This window comes from Loxodonta africana, unplaced genomic scaffold, assembly GCF_030014295.1.
Source record: "Loxodonta africana isolate mLoxAfr1 unplaced genomic scaffold, mLoxAfr1.hap2 scaffold_41, whole genome shotgun sequence".
NCBI lineage: Eukaryota > Metazoa > Chordata > Mammalia > Proboscidea > Elephantidae > Loxodonta > Loxodonta africana.
In genome coordinates this window covers 2,266,962-2,279,312 of record NW_026975124.1, presented here as the reverse complement: position 1 = coordinate 2,279,312, position 12,351 = coordinate 2,266,962, and the positions used below count along the sequence as shown (strand labels likewise).

The 12,351-nt window shown below is 42.9% G+C and overlaps 1 long non-coding RNA gene across 1 annotated transcript in view; it reads left to right on the top strand.

The window, feature by feature from the left end:
* The window catches only part of LOC135229580 (uncharacterized), a 42,265-nt gene extending 30,666 nt beyond the window's left edge, over window positions 1-11,599 (top strand). The window contains exons 2-3 of the long non-coding RNA XR_010320268.1: window positions 2,261-2,408; window positions 9,476-11,599. This is a non-coding gene — a long non-coding RNA (uncharacterized LOC135229580). The remainder of the gene's footprint in view (window positions 1-2,260; window positions 2,409-9,475) is intronic.
* Window positions 11,600-12,351: the final 752 nt, after the last annotated feature.

Genomic DNA, 12,351 nt, shown 5'->3' with positions numbered 1-12,351 from the left:
AGCCATCCAGTTGTGTTATTTTTTGTTATGGAGGGACTAGGTAACTAACACACATACCCGTGCTTATAAGTTCAGCCCAGTGCAGAATAATTTTCTTCCCTCCTTGGTCTAGCCCACCCGAACCTGCTCTTTCCTTATCAGTGTCCTTTGGTTTCACCTAAGAGCTATGACAGAGTCCGCTTGATGCTGACGCATTGAAATTTCAATTTATTTTTTATTTATGATTACTATTAATTCCCATATTTTCTACGGTTTTCAATGGAGACAGTCCTATAATCTATGAATAGCAGTTATACTTTTTTTGTACTAGCTTACACTTCCAGTGTTAAATGTTTAATAAAAATAATGATAGAAGCATCCTTATTTTATTTTTTATTAATTTTAAAGAGAATGTCCCACACGTCACCATGAACTATCATGCTAGTTGTAGTTTTCCACGTTCGGGAACTCCTTTTCTGTTCCATGTTTGCTCCCAGTCCTTATCTCTCCGTGTGATTGGATTTTATCAACCTGCTTTGCCCCCATCTCTTGAGGTGAGCATGTGTCTTCCCTTCTTTCACCTATGCATGTGGTGAATGAAATTACTAAATCTTTAATGTTCACTCAAATTTGTATGCCTACAATAAACCGCCTTGATCATGGCATGTTACGTGGTTTACCCTTTGCTGGATTTCCTTTGCTGGCATCTTATGTAGGGTTTTGCATCTCAGTTACTGAGTGTGCTTGTCCTCTAACTCTTCTTCTACCTTCCTTCTCTAATTTGTTATCATTTTTAAACTAGCCATAAGGATCAAGTTAGGGGAGTGTCTCATGGTTTTCTAATCTCTGTTGACTATGTACAAGATTAAAATGACTGTTTCTTGCATGTTTGCTGGAACCTGACTGGAAACGATCTAGGTCTGCCATTTTCTTTGTAGGGAGATCTTGAACTACTGACTCATTTTATTTAGTGGTTAAAGGCCTCTTCTGGTGCTAATTTACTTGTAAAAAATTCTGATGCATGTTCTAGATTGCTCGAATCTCATCTTTAAATATTGATTATCAGGGCTTGTAGCCTCATGCAAGCCAATTCATCAATCCCAGATTTCCCCAAAGTCAGGCTCTGCAACTATTCCCGGTACCAAATTCCCTCATCTAAGTCTTATTCGCAAAGAAAGAGACAACAGTATGCTATCTACGCAGTTGTGTATCCGCAGCCTTCTTGAGTCCATAACGTGAGGTTACAGTCTTCTAATACTTTTTTTGTAATTGTTCTCTTTCTTATTTTTTTTTCCTTTTTTCACTGCCAATACCGCCCCCCCCCAGTCTAGTAGTTTTAAAGTTGTGCGTTTCAGGTTCAAGTATGTAATCCAGCTGGGATTCTGTGTGTGCTGCATGTGTGCATCAAAAGAACACGCTTCTAGAAGCAGAAAGCAGGCAGTGCGACTGTTGGATGGTTGGCGGGGCGGGGGGAGGGGAGCTGCTGCCCAGAGAGGGCACCCGAGGGAGGCAGGAGATGCCGGGCTGCCCGCCGCAAGCCCGCAGACTCCAAGGAGGGGGAACCTGCGTGCGCCATGAGCCTTTTGAGACAGGCCCAAGCCCGCCCAGCCGGGTGCTAACCTCGCACCCGCCAGGCTTGCGGGTTCCCCCAGGACTAGGGGAAGCCTAAGGCCAAGGAGGGCAAGACCTAGGGTCTGGACCTGGGAACTGGTTCTGCCACGTGTGATCGCAGCACTTATGCTGGGAAGGGGGGCAGGAAGCATATCGCAACGTGCGTCCGGACGATGACCCAGAAGGGCAGGAGTTGTGGTCACCCACGGACTCTGCGTCTGCATATGGATGCCCCCAGGGCGCAATTCCAGGAGCAGAAGGCAAAGCCACAGAGGCCACAGTGCACCTCGCCGATGCTCCCCAGGGGCATTGCCCCAAATTTGGGGAACAGTCCCTCCTCTGGGCTAGGGACTTTGTTTCCTCCATTGTCATCACTGACTGTGAGCAGACTCTTGTCTAGGCAGACTAATGAGGAGTTATCAAAATGAGCTTCAAAGTCCGGATTTGAGTTAAGGATCATAAATTAACACAGAGAAATACGACTTTAGCAATAAGTGCCTGCTTGAAGCCCAAGTTGCCTGAAAACACGGAATTTCAGTCTTTCAGCTCCTCTGCTAATCTAGGGACTAAGAACAGGATCTCACTGGAGCTCAAAGATGTGGGGCACTGGGAATACTCCTGGGTCTGTCTGCTCAGGGCTGATTGCCTGATTCCCAGTTTTATTATACAGCTTAAATACAGACCAGAAGAGGAGTTTGGGGCTTGACACCTGACATCTTAACACCTGTTCCTGTTTCTTGAGGAAGGAAGAGGTAAAATAAATCAGCGTTTACTGTTTCCTTCTCCATCCCCGGAAGTCCTGATGAAGACCCTCTCAGGTAAGGATTGACAGGGAGTGGCTTGGTTTACTATTTGACTTTGTCCTTCAGTAACTTTGTTTATGTCCTGCATGTAAACTGTTGTGCATTGAGAAGCATTCTAATTCTTGTGCAGAAGGACTAGACCTCCTGCAGAATGACTATATTGTGCCTCCCTCGGGCACCCCTGTCTGCGCAGCACCCCCCACCCCCAACTGCCCAACCGCCTCTCTCCTGGCATTCTGCTTCTAGAAGCATGTTCTTTTGATGCAGAGTTGCAGCACACACAGAATCCCAGCTGGATTACAGACTTGAACCTGAAGACCTTATGCAGAATGACAATTTATGAACCACTAAGCTCAGTACTAAAGCAGGTACTTACCCCTCAGAGAAGGCCCTGGGGGAGGTTGACACCTGCATTCCCCAGCGCTCCTGCTGCTCTAGAAGTGCCTGAAATGCCTCTCTGGGAAAGGCCTTCAGAGTAGTAGGCTCATGGCCCACGTGGGAATTCAGGCCTATTTTTCTGTTAGAACATCTCATTTCTCTCTGAAAATATTATTATCCAGTTTATTCACCAGGCATGAGTACAGACATCTCATATTTTCAAAATTAACCCCATTCTCTAATACTAATTTGCCACCAAGAGTATATTCCAAAGTTTTTCCAATAGGCTAGAAAGTCTTTGCAAAGAGGGGAGTCCTGCGCCATGTTGTGCAGTGACAACAGGGTTGGCATAATATGTTTACCGAGATACCTACCACTTTTTTTTATTTTTTATTGTGCTTTATTTGAAACTTTACAGAGCAAATTACTTTCTTGTTCAACCATTTATACACAATTGTTTTGTGACATTGGTTGCAATATTCATGATGTGTCAATATTGTCCTCTCCTATGCTCCAGTTCCCCGTTTCCATCGGCCATGATTCCTGTTCCGTCCTGCCCTCTTTTCAGTGCTTTTGGGCTGGTTTTGTACTTTTGGTCTCATACACATGATTGAACTAAGAAACACTTTCTTCACGTGTGTTGTTGTTTGTTTTATAGACCTGTCTAATCTTTGGTGGAGGGCGAACTTCCGAAGATACTTTCCACTTTGTTGCTTTCCATAATTCCTGAAATTCCAAGCCTGCCACCTGAAGAACTTCCTTTAGTGTTTCATTTAGAGCAAGTCTGGTGGCGATGAATTCTCTTAAGCGTCTTTCACCTGAGAATGTCAATATTTTTCCTTTACTCATGAAGGAAATAACAGCCTATAGAACACTGGGTTAATGTTTTTTTTCTTTCAGTGTTGAAAAAATGTTGTTTTCACAGCCTTTTGGCCTCCATGGCTTCTGATGATGAATACAGAGTCATTCCAATTGTTTCTCCTGTGTGAGATGAGTTGTTTTCTCTCTAGCTTCTTTGAAGATATTTTCTTGGTCCTTGTTATTCCACAATTGACAATGAGGCATTTGGGCATAAAATTATGTGAGTTTAACTTGTTGGAGTTTGCATAGCTTCTTGAATCTGTAAGTTTATGTCTTTCAACAAATTGGGAAAGTTTTGAGCCAGTATTTCTTCAGATACTTTTTTCTACACCACATATTTTCTCTACACCGTATGGAATTCCAATAAATAAATGTTAGATATTTTTGAATTTTTTTGAGGCTCTGTTCATTTTTTTTCAATATTTGTTCTCTGTTTTCGGATTGGATATTTTCAATTGAACTGTTTTCATCTCATCGATCCTTTTGTCTGTCAACAGCATTCCGCTGTAGAGCTGATCAAGTGAATTTTTTATCTCTATTTTTCTGTTTTTCCTGTCTAAAATTTTCATTTGTGAATGGTTTCTATGTATTTTTCTATTTTTCTAAGTTGTGCCTGTTACTTCTTTGAGCATGGTTAAAGTAGCTTTTTAAAGTTTTTGTCTGTGATTCCAAGACTGTGTCTTACTTCAATCTTACAGAAAATGTCGATGTTGTTTGTTTTAGGAATCACTTGACCCAGTTATGTTCAGGCTGCAGGTTCTTTCCCAACTTCTGTGTGCTGTGGCTCAGATGTCAGTTCAGATTTTGAAGACTTTGCAGTGATATTTGGATGTAACCTATGGGAGTGTCACTCAGTCTGGGACCTTGTTGGTGTTCTAACCCATAATGCAGTTCTCAAAGTATTGATCTACTTCTTAGGGTCAGAGCAAAGCCTATGCAACTGTGGGAGTGGGGAGGGGTATGAAAAACAACTTTATGGTATCCCTCTCTTGAGCCGCCTGGTCTCTGTCTCTCTGAGGCTCTCTGATGTCTGAGCAGCTACCTTCCTGGTCCACTGGCAAGAATGTTGGGGCTTTAATCTCTTCATTCTGCTGCACAATTAAGTGAGTGGGTCTGCGTATGAGGCCAAATAATGGTAAGATGGAGAAAATGTAACAGAGATTCCTGTACATTATTTGGTCCTTATATACTTAGGTCAGAGAGAAGGCACACTGTTTCGGGTGATACTTCGAAACAGGTATGGAGAAAAAGGCATTAACAGGTCGATAGCTGCATACTAGGTGTTACGGATTAAATTCTGTCTTCCCAAAATGTATATATCAGCTTGACTAGGCCATGCTTCTCAGTATTGTGCGATTATCCACCATTTTGTCAGCTGATGTGATTTTCCAATGTATTGTAAATCATACCTCTAGGATGTTAATGATCGAGGATTTGAAGCAGTTATGTTAAGGAGGCAGGGCTCAGTCTACAAGATTAAGTTGTGTTTTAAGTCAATCTCTTTTGAGATATAAAAGAGAAAAGAGCAGAGAGACAGGGGGACCTCAGTACCACCAAGAAAGAAGTGTCAGGAGCAGTGCATCCTTTGGACCTAGGATCCCTGTGCTGAGAACCTTCTTGTCCAGGGGAAGATTGGTGACAAAGACCTTCTCGTAGGAGTGACAGAGAGAAAAAGCCTTCCCCTGGAGTTGGCACCCTGAATTTGGACTTATAGCCTCCTAGACTGCGAGGGAATAATTTTCTTTGTTAAAGTCATCCGTTTGTGGTATTTCTGTTACAGGAGCACTGGATATCTAAGACGCTAGGTACCAGGAGATGTACATTTCCCAGCTCTTTCACTCCCAGGGACACTATGACTAAGTAGCCAATGCCATAAATCCATGCGAGCAGACTGTTCTGATTACTGCTTTGAGTCTACTGTCTGTTATGGTAACCACACCCACCTTGTCTTTGTTGATTGAGTGCCACCACTTGGCTGCTACCACCATGGGGTCCAGTCAACTGCATTGTAGTCAGGTGTCTTCATTCAGTTAGGGTAGTTCTCACTGTGGACTCTTACTTACATAAAATAGCAACCACAGAAGTCTTCAATAATGCTGGGGCTTGCTTCCCAAATTTGTACCTCACTGCTATGGTACAAAGAGAGCCCTCTGGGCGCTCCGTGTGTGGGTCTGTGGGTCCAGCCTAATAAATCCATTCTAGCATTCCAATTTCCCTCAGCCTTTGGATACCTTCTCCTACAGTATACAATGGCAGATCTGCCATTTCCACTTGATTTATTTTAGGCCACCACTTAATCCATGCTTCAGTAAACCAGCCAAATAAACTATGAGATCCTTTTCTAACCTCTCAAGCTGAAACACTGAATGAAGAATCTATGCTTCCTGGGCCTATATCAATAAACTCAGACTAATCCACCTTTATGTTGCTTGCACCGTTATCCCACACCCATAATAGCCATTCCCACACATATTCGACCAGGTTTCTGTATGTATATATTAGAAAAATCAAGCAGTTCTTTTGGAGTTTAGCATAGCTTTTCCTGGGTCACACTTCATAGCTCACCTTTTGGGGCTTGTTGGGACTGAAGTCTAGGTATAGGTCTAGAAGCAAAAATGGGCAGTGGCAGTGGGATGTTCAGCCGTGTCTTATAAGGCATCTGCCTAAGGTGATGCCCCAGGCAATGCCCCAGATACCACCCCAGGAGACAACTCAAACAAGACACTTCAGGCACAGCTGGGGTAATCTCATCAGATGGAGGTGGAAGGGATAATTGTTTTACTGGGAAGGGTGGCTTAGCCGGCAAAGTTAGAGAATCTCTTCAGATGGGAGTAAGAGGTCTGGTTCTGTTAGGAAGAGCGATTCAACAGAAATTGGAGGTTCATTGTCCCCCGCTTCCTGACTGTCTGCCCATATGTCCTCATCCCAAGTTTCAGGATCCCATTTCTTCCCAATCAGTGCCCTTACTTTAACTTCAGAAACCATTTGAGGTTGGATATTCAACTGGCGCTTTAATTCAGTCACTCTTATGATAAGAATCTGAGTTTATTTTTGGCAGCATTAGCCTTGTTACTATAAGAAATATGGTTTTCTTTCTGGGCACAAGTGGCAGCTTTCAGATCTTGTATGTGGTGCTTGAGCTTTGAGTCCATTTCTTTCATTCACCAGTGTGGCTAGCAAAAGCAGGACCAACCAAGCAGCTTCCTTTTTATTCTTATTCTGACAAAATTATAGAAAAGTATCAAATATGTAATCAGGCAGAGCCTTGTCTCTCACAAATATTTGATCCAGTTGTAGTAGTATTTTGCATATTTCTATTGTCACCTCCCACCATGGATTAGCAATAGCCTATTTACTACTGGAGACAGTCATCAGTGTCTTTAAGATTAGCCAGACTTGAGAATCAAGTCAGAAAACTCGTCCTTAAGATTTGGTTCCTCTGGAACCACTGTAGGTACCAAATGTCTTAGCCTGGGATCTCTAGAGATGCAAAACAGGTGAACAGAATACATATATACACACATATATATGAAAAAAAAAAAGAGTGTATATATATATATATTAAAAAAAATTTTTTTTTTTATATGGAAACCCTAGTCGCATAATGGTTAATAGCTATAGCTGCTAACCAAAAGGTTAGCATTTCGAATCCACCAGGCGCTCCTTGGGAACTCTGTGGGGCAGTTCTGCTCTGTCCTGTAGGGTCACTATGAGTTGGAACCGACTCGACGGCAATGGGTATACACACACACACACACACCCATATATGCTTACATATGTTAGTTGTGGCTGTTAGAGGCCATCGATCCTGTGTAAAACAGAATGAAACACTGCCTGATCCTGAACCATCCTCACAATCATTGCTATGTTTGAGCCCATTCTTGCAGCCATTGTGTCAGTTCATGTTGTTGAGCACCTTCCTCTTTTTTTCTGACCCTCAGCTTTTCCAAGCATGATGAGACTTTCCTGGGACAGGTCCCTCCTGAAAATATGTCCAAGGCACGTGAGACGAAGTCTCGCCATCCTTGCTTCTAAGGTGCATTCTTGGTGTACTTCTTCCCAGATGGATTTGTTTATTCTTCTGGCAGTCCATGGTATATTCAGTATTCTTTGCCAACACCATATTTTAAATGAATCAGTTCTTCGGTTTTCCGTATTCATTGTCTAACTTGCTCAAGCATGTGAGGTGATAGAAAATATCATGGCTTTGCTCAGGCACACCTTAGTCCTCAAAGTGACATCTTTACTTCACAACACTTTAAGGAGGTCTTTTGCAATAGATTTGCCCAATGAAATACATTGTTTGAATTCTTGACTGCTGCTTCTGTGGGCATTGATTATGGATTCAAGTTAAATGAAATGCTTGATGACTTCAGTATTTTCTCTATTTACCATGGTGTTGCTTACTGGTCCAGTTGTGAGAATTTTTGTTTTCTTTATGTTGAGGTGTAATCCATACTGAAGGCTGTAGTGGTTGCTCTTCATCAGTAACTGCTTCAAGTCCTCTTTACTTTCAGCAAGCAAGGTCGTATCAGCTGCGTATCATAGGTTGTTAGTGAATCTTTCTCCAAAACTGATGCCATGTTCTTCTTCTTACAGACCAGCTTCTCAGATTATTTGCTCAGCATACAGATTGAGTAAGTATGGTGAAAGGATACCACCATGACACATAACTTTCTGATTTTAAACCACACGGTATCCCCTTGCCCTACTCAAATGACTGCCTCTTGGTCTACGTAGATATTCCGCATGACTACAGTTAAGTGTTCTGGAATTCCCATTCTTTGGTAAGCTATCCATAATTTGTCATGAGCCACACAGTTGAGTGTGCTTGTATAGTAAACAAAAATAGGTAAACATCTTAGTGATAGTCTCTACTTTCAGCCAAGATCCATCAGACATCAGAAATGATATCCCACATTCCATGTCTTCCTCTGAATCCAGCTTGAATTTTTGGTAGTTCCCTGTCTGTGTACTGTTTTTAAATTAAATTCAGCAAAATTTTTCTTGCATGTAATGTTAATGACATTGCTCGATAATTTCCGCATTGCGTTGGACCACTTCTCTTTGGAATGGGCACACATATAGATCTCTTTCAGTCATTTGGTCAGGTAGCTGTCTTCCAAATATATTGGAATAGACAAGTGAGCACCTCCAGCACTGTGTCCCTGTGTTGAAACATCTCATTTGGTACGCCATCAATCCTGGAGCCATGTTTTTTGCCAATGTCTTCAGTGCAGCTTGGAGTTCTTCCTTCAGTACCATCAGCTCTTGATCCTATGCTACCTCCTGATATGGTTGAACGTCGACCAATTGTTTTTGGTGTATTGAGTCTTTGTATTCCTTCCATCTACTTTTGATGTTTCCTCTGTTGTTTGATATTTTGCCCATAGAATCCTTCAGTATTGCACCTAGAGGCTTGAATATTTCCTTCAGTTCTTTTAGCTTGAGAAATGCCAGGTGTTTTCTTCCCTTTTGGTTTTCTAACTCCAGATCTGTTCACATTATATTATCATACTTTGTCTTCTCCAGCTTCCCTTTCAGGTATTCTATTGAGCTCTTTTACTTTATTTTTCCTTCCATTCTCTTTAGCTACTGTACATTCAAGAGCAAGATTCAGAGTCTCTTGTGACATCCTCCTTCGTGTTTGCTTTCTTTCCTGTCTTTCTAATGATTTTTTGTTTTTTTCATATATGATGTCCTTGCTATCATCCCACAACTAATCTGGTCTTCGATCATTAGTGTGCAGTGCATCAAATCTATTCTTGAGATGGTCTCTAAATTCAGGTTTGATATACTCAAAGGCATACTTTGACTCATGGACTTGTTTTAATTTTCTTCAGCTTCAACTTGAACGTGAATATGAGCAACTGATCATCTGTTCTGCAGTCAGCCTCTGGCCTGATTCTGACTCATGATATTGACCAAGTGAAGAGTGATTCAGAGAAAAACATGGGTAGAGTGTGACCTAATTTTCTTAAAAACAAACAAATGAATGTACTTACATGTGTCCCGGCAAAAAGAAGTGTGTAAAAGGGTACATATGTATCTTTGGACACTGGACACTTCAGGGGAGCAGGTACAATATACTTATGTGGGGATGGCTCTTATTATAACTTCTGTATACAAATCTCTATTGCTAAATGTGTTATAAGAATGTAAAAGCTTTTAAAGTTTAATAACATCATACGTGTATGTGTGTGTATTTGAAACTTTTTTTCTTTTGACTATTTTATGTATGTGTTTTTTAGTTATCTAGTTTTTTTTTTTAGTGTGGCTATAGCAGAGATACCACAAGTGGATGGCTTTAACAAACAGAAACTTATTCTCTCACAGTTTAAGAAGCAACAGGTTTGAAGTCAGGGCACCAGGTCTAGGAGAAAGCTTTCTCTCTTTGTGGCTCTGGGGAAGGTCCTTGTCATCTATCTTCCCCTGGCCTAGGAAATTCTCAGCGCGTGGACACTGGGTCAAAAAGACCTGCTCCACTCCAGGCACTTCTTCCTTGGTGGTATGAGGTCCCTCTCATTTCCGCTCACTCTTCTCTTTGTATCTCAAAAGAGACTGACTCAAGACTCACCCTAATCCTGTAGATTGTGTCCTCCCTCATTAACCTAACTGCCTCTAATCCCGCCTTATTAACCTCACAGAGGTTAGAATTTACAACACATAAGTAAGTAATCACATCAGATCACAAAATGCAGGACAACCACACAATACTGGGAATCATGGTCTGGCCAGGTTGGCACACATTTTGGGGGACACTATTCAATCCATAACAATAGAGAAAACACTGTCTTCAATGCCACATTCAGAGACTTTTATCAATCTATGAAGGGCAAACACAGAAACTGAACAAAATTCAGACCAGCGAATTATTGCTTGCTCTTGTAACTAATGACTTCTTCTGGTCTCTGTACCTGGAAATGGCCAAAAAGAATTCTGTGAGGATTAATTCAGTTATTGCTAAAACATCTACTGCATTTACATGTCTACAGGTAAGGAAGAATGCTGGACACCATGTGTGATTCATTAAGTAACACAGGGACTATTAGACTGTTGTTCTCCTTCTCTGATATGCCACTATCACCTTCTCCCCTTGTTGCTCTCCTGAAAAACCCACACTTGTATATTCTAGGCTTTTTTCCAGGATTGAATTTGCAGGAAGTTGAAGATATATCTTTGAAAGATAAAGAAGACTTTGGCCACATTGTCTTTAGATAGTCGAACTTCCCAGCCAGCCTCTGTGCAGGATGGGAATTCACAATCCTTCCTACTCAGTACCTCTGAGCAGGACGGGATTTCTGTTTCATTATCAGGAGACTGTGGAATTCACCCCTCTTCAGAAAACTTACTTTCCTTTGCCTCAAACTCTCCCTCTCAGGATCTGTCACGGTCACTCTGAGAAATTCACATGGGCAGCCTGTATGGAAGTGCCCATCCTAGAGGCCCTGCCCTCCCTTCCTTGCTCCGTAGGGCTTCCTCTGACACTTGGGGTCGCATCTCCCAGGGAGTACACACCTCTGGCACTTCCAGGGATTCCCAGGCCCTGGGATACTGTGGATGGGACTTGGAACTCAATCTCTTTCTTCCCATCCTCACCTTTGGTTATCTGTGTTCTGTCTTCACCAGATTTAGGAGGCCTTGTCTTCTCTTTGCTCATTTCATTTCAGTCAGGCTTTTCTATTCCAACTCTGATCTCAGGACAGATCAGGTTAGACCACATAAAAGAGAAAGACCAAGCAAACATCACTGATCTGTGCAGAAGCTGCTGGGAAGGGATTCGATTCTCATTGGTTTAGGGTTTTAAGCCCACTGCTCACCGGCAGGCAGGTTCCCCCCAGAGTCTGGCTTCTGTTTGGTACCTTGTACTACAAAGAACTCAGTGACCAGCCCACCTTCACAATCACACCTCCCTTAGAGCTATCTTTGCAGAGGCTCTTTCTCAGACTTCCATGTCCCACTGAAATCCCATTTCTCTTTCCTTACAGACATTGTGCTCATTCTCAGGGCCCTGAGACCTCATCTGCAGGTGAGTCTTGTCCTCTTCTCTCCTTGGCGGGGGGAGCTTTGGAGTGGACCTCATGTCTTTGGACAGCTATCCTGGGGCTTCTTCCACGCTGGTGCTCTAGGGCTGGATCTCTCCATGTACTTGAGGGGTCGTGGAAGGGGCACAAGGCTAAAAGAGTGGATCTTCCAGGTGAGGTGGGTTTAAGAAGCCTGAATGAAGTTCTTCCCTGAAGGGTGCATATTTTGCAGTCCAGACATCCTGCTCCTCTCAGTCTAAGAGTCCTAGCACGTCTTCAGGCGCTTTCTCCTTTGACCTTGAGGCCATGCCTGCACCCTCTGCAGCCAGGTCTCCCACATGTGTAGCAGCACCAGTAGGTGTGGTAGCCTCTTCAGCCCCTGTCTCCTCCTCCAGATGCTCCTGGAGGTGCCTGGCTCTTCTTGCCAGGACTCCAGGATGCTGACCAGGGACTCAGTGTTGGTTAGACTGAGGGCAGACCTGATGGCACTCACTTTCTTCAAAAACTCGGCCTCAAGACCAGGGGCCTTTTGCCGACAGGGGTGTGAGATGTTTTGGTCTGGTCTGCCAGACCATGGCTAACCCCTTGACCTTACACACTTGGGTAGAATACTCATACTTGACCTATGGATCTCTGGAGTAATTTGATGAGTGGGAATTCTGCCTAGTGGAAGCTGATGCAAAAGGCCTCGCTGA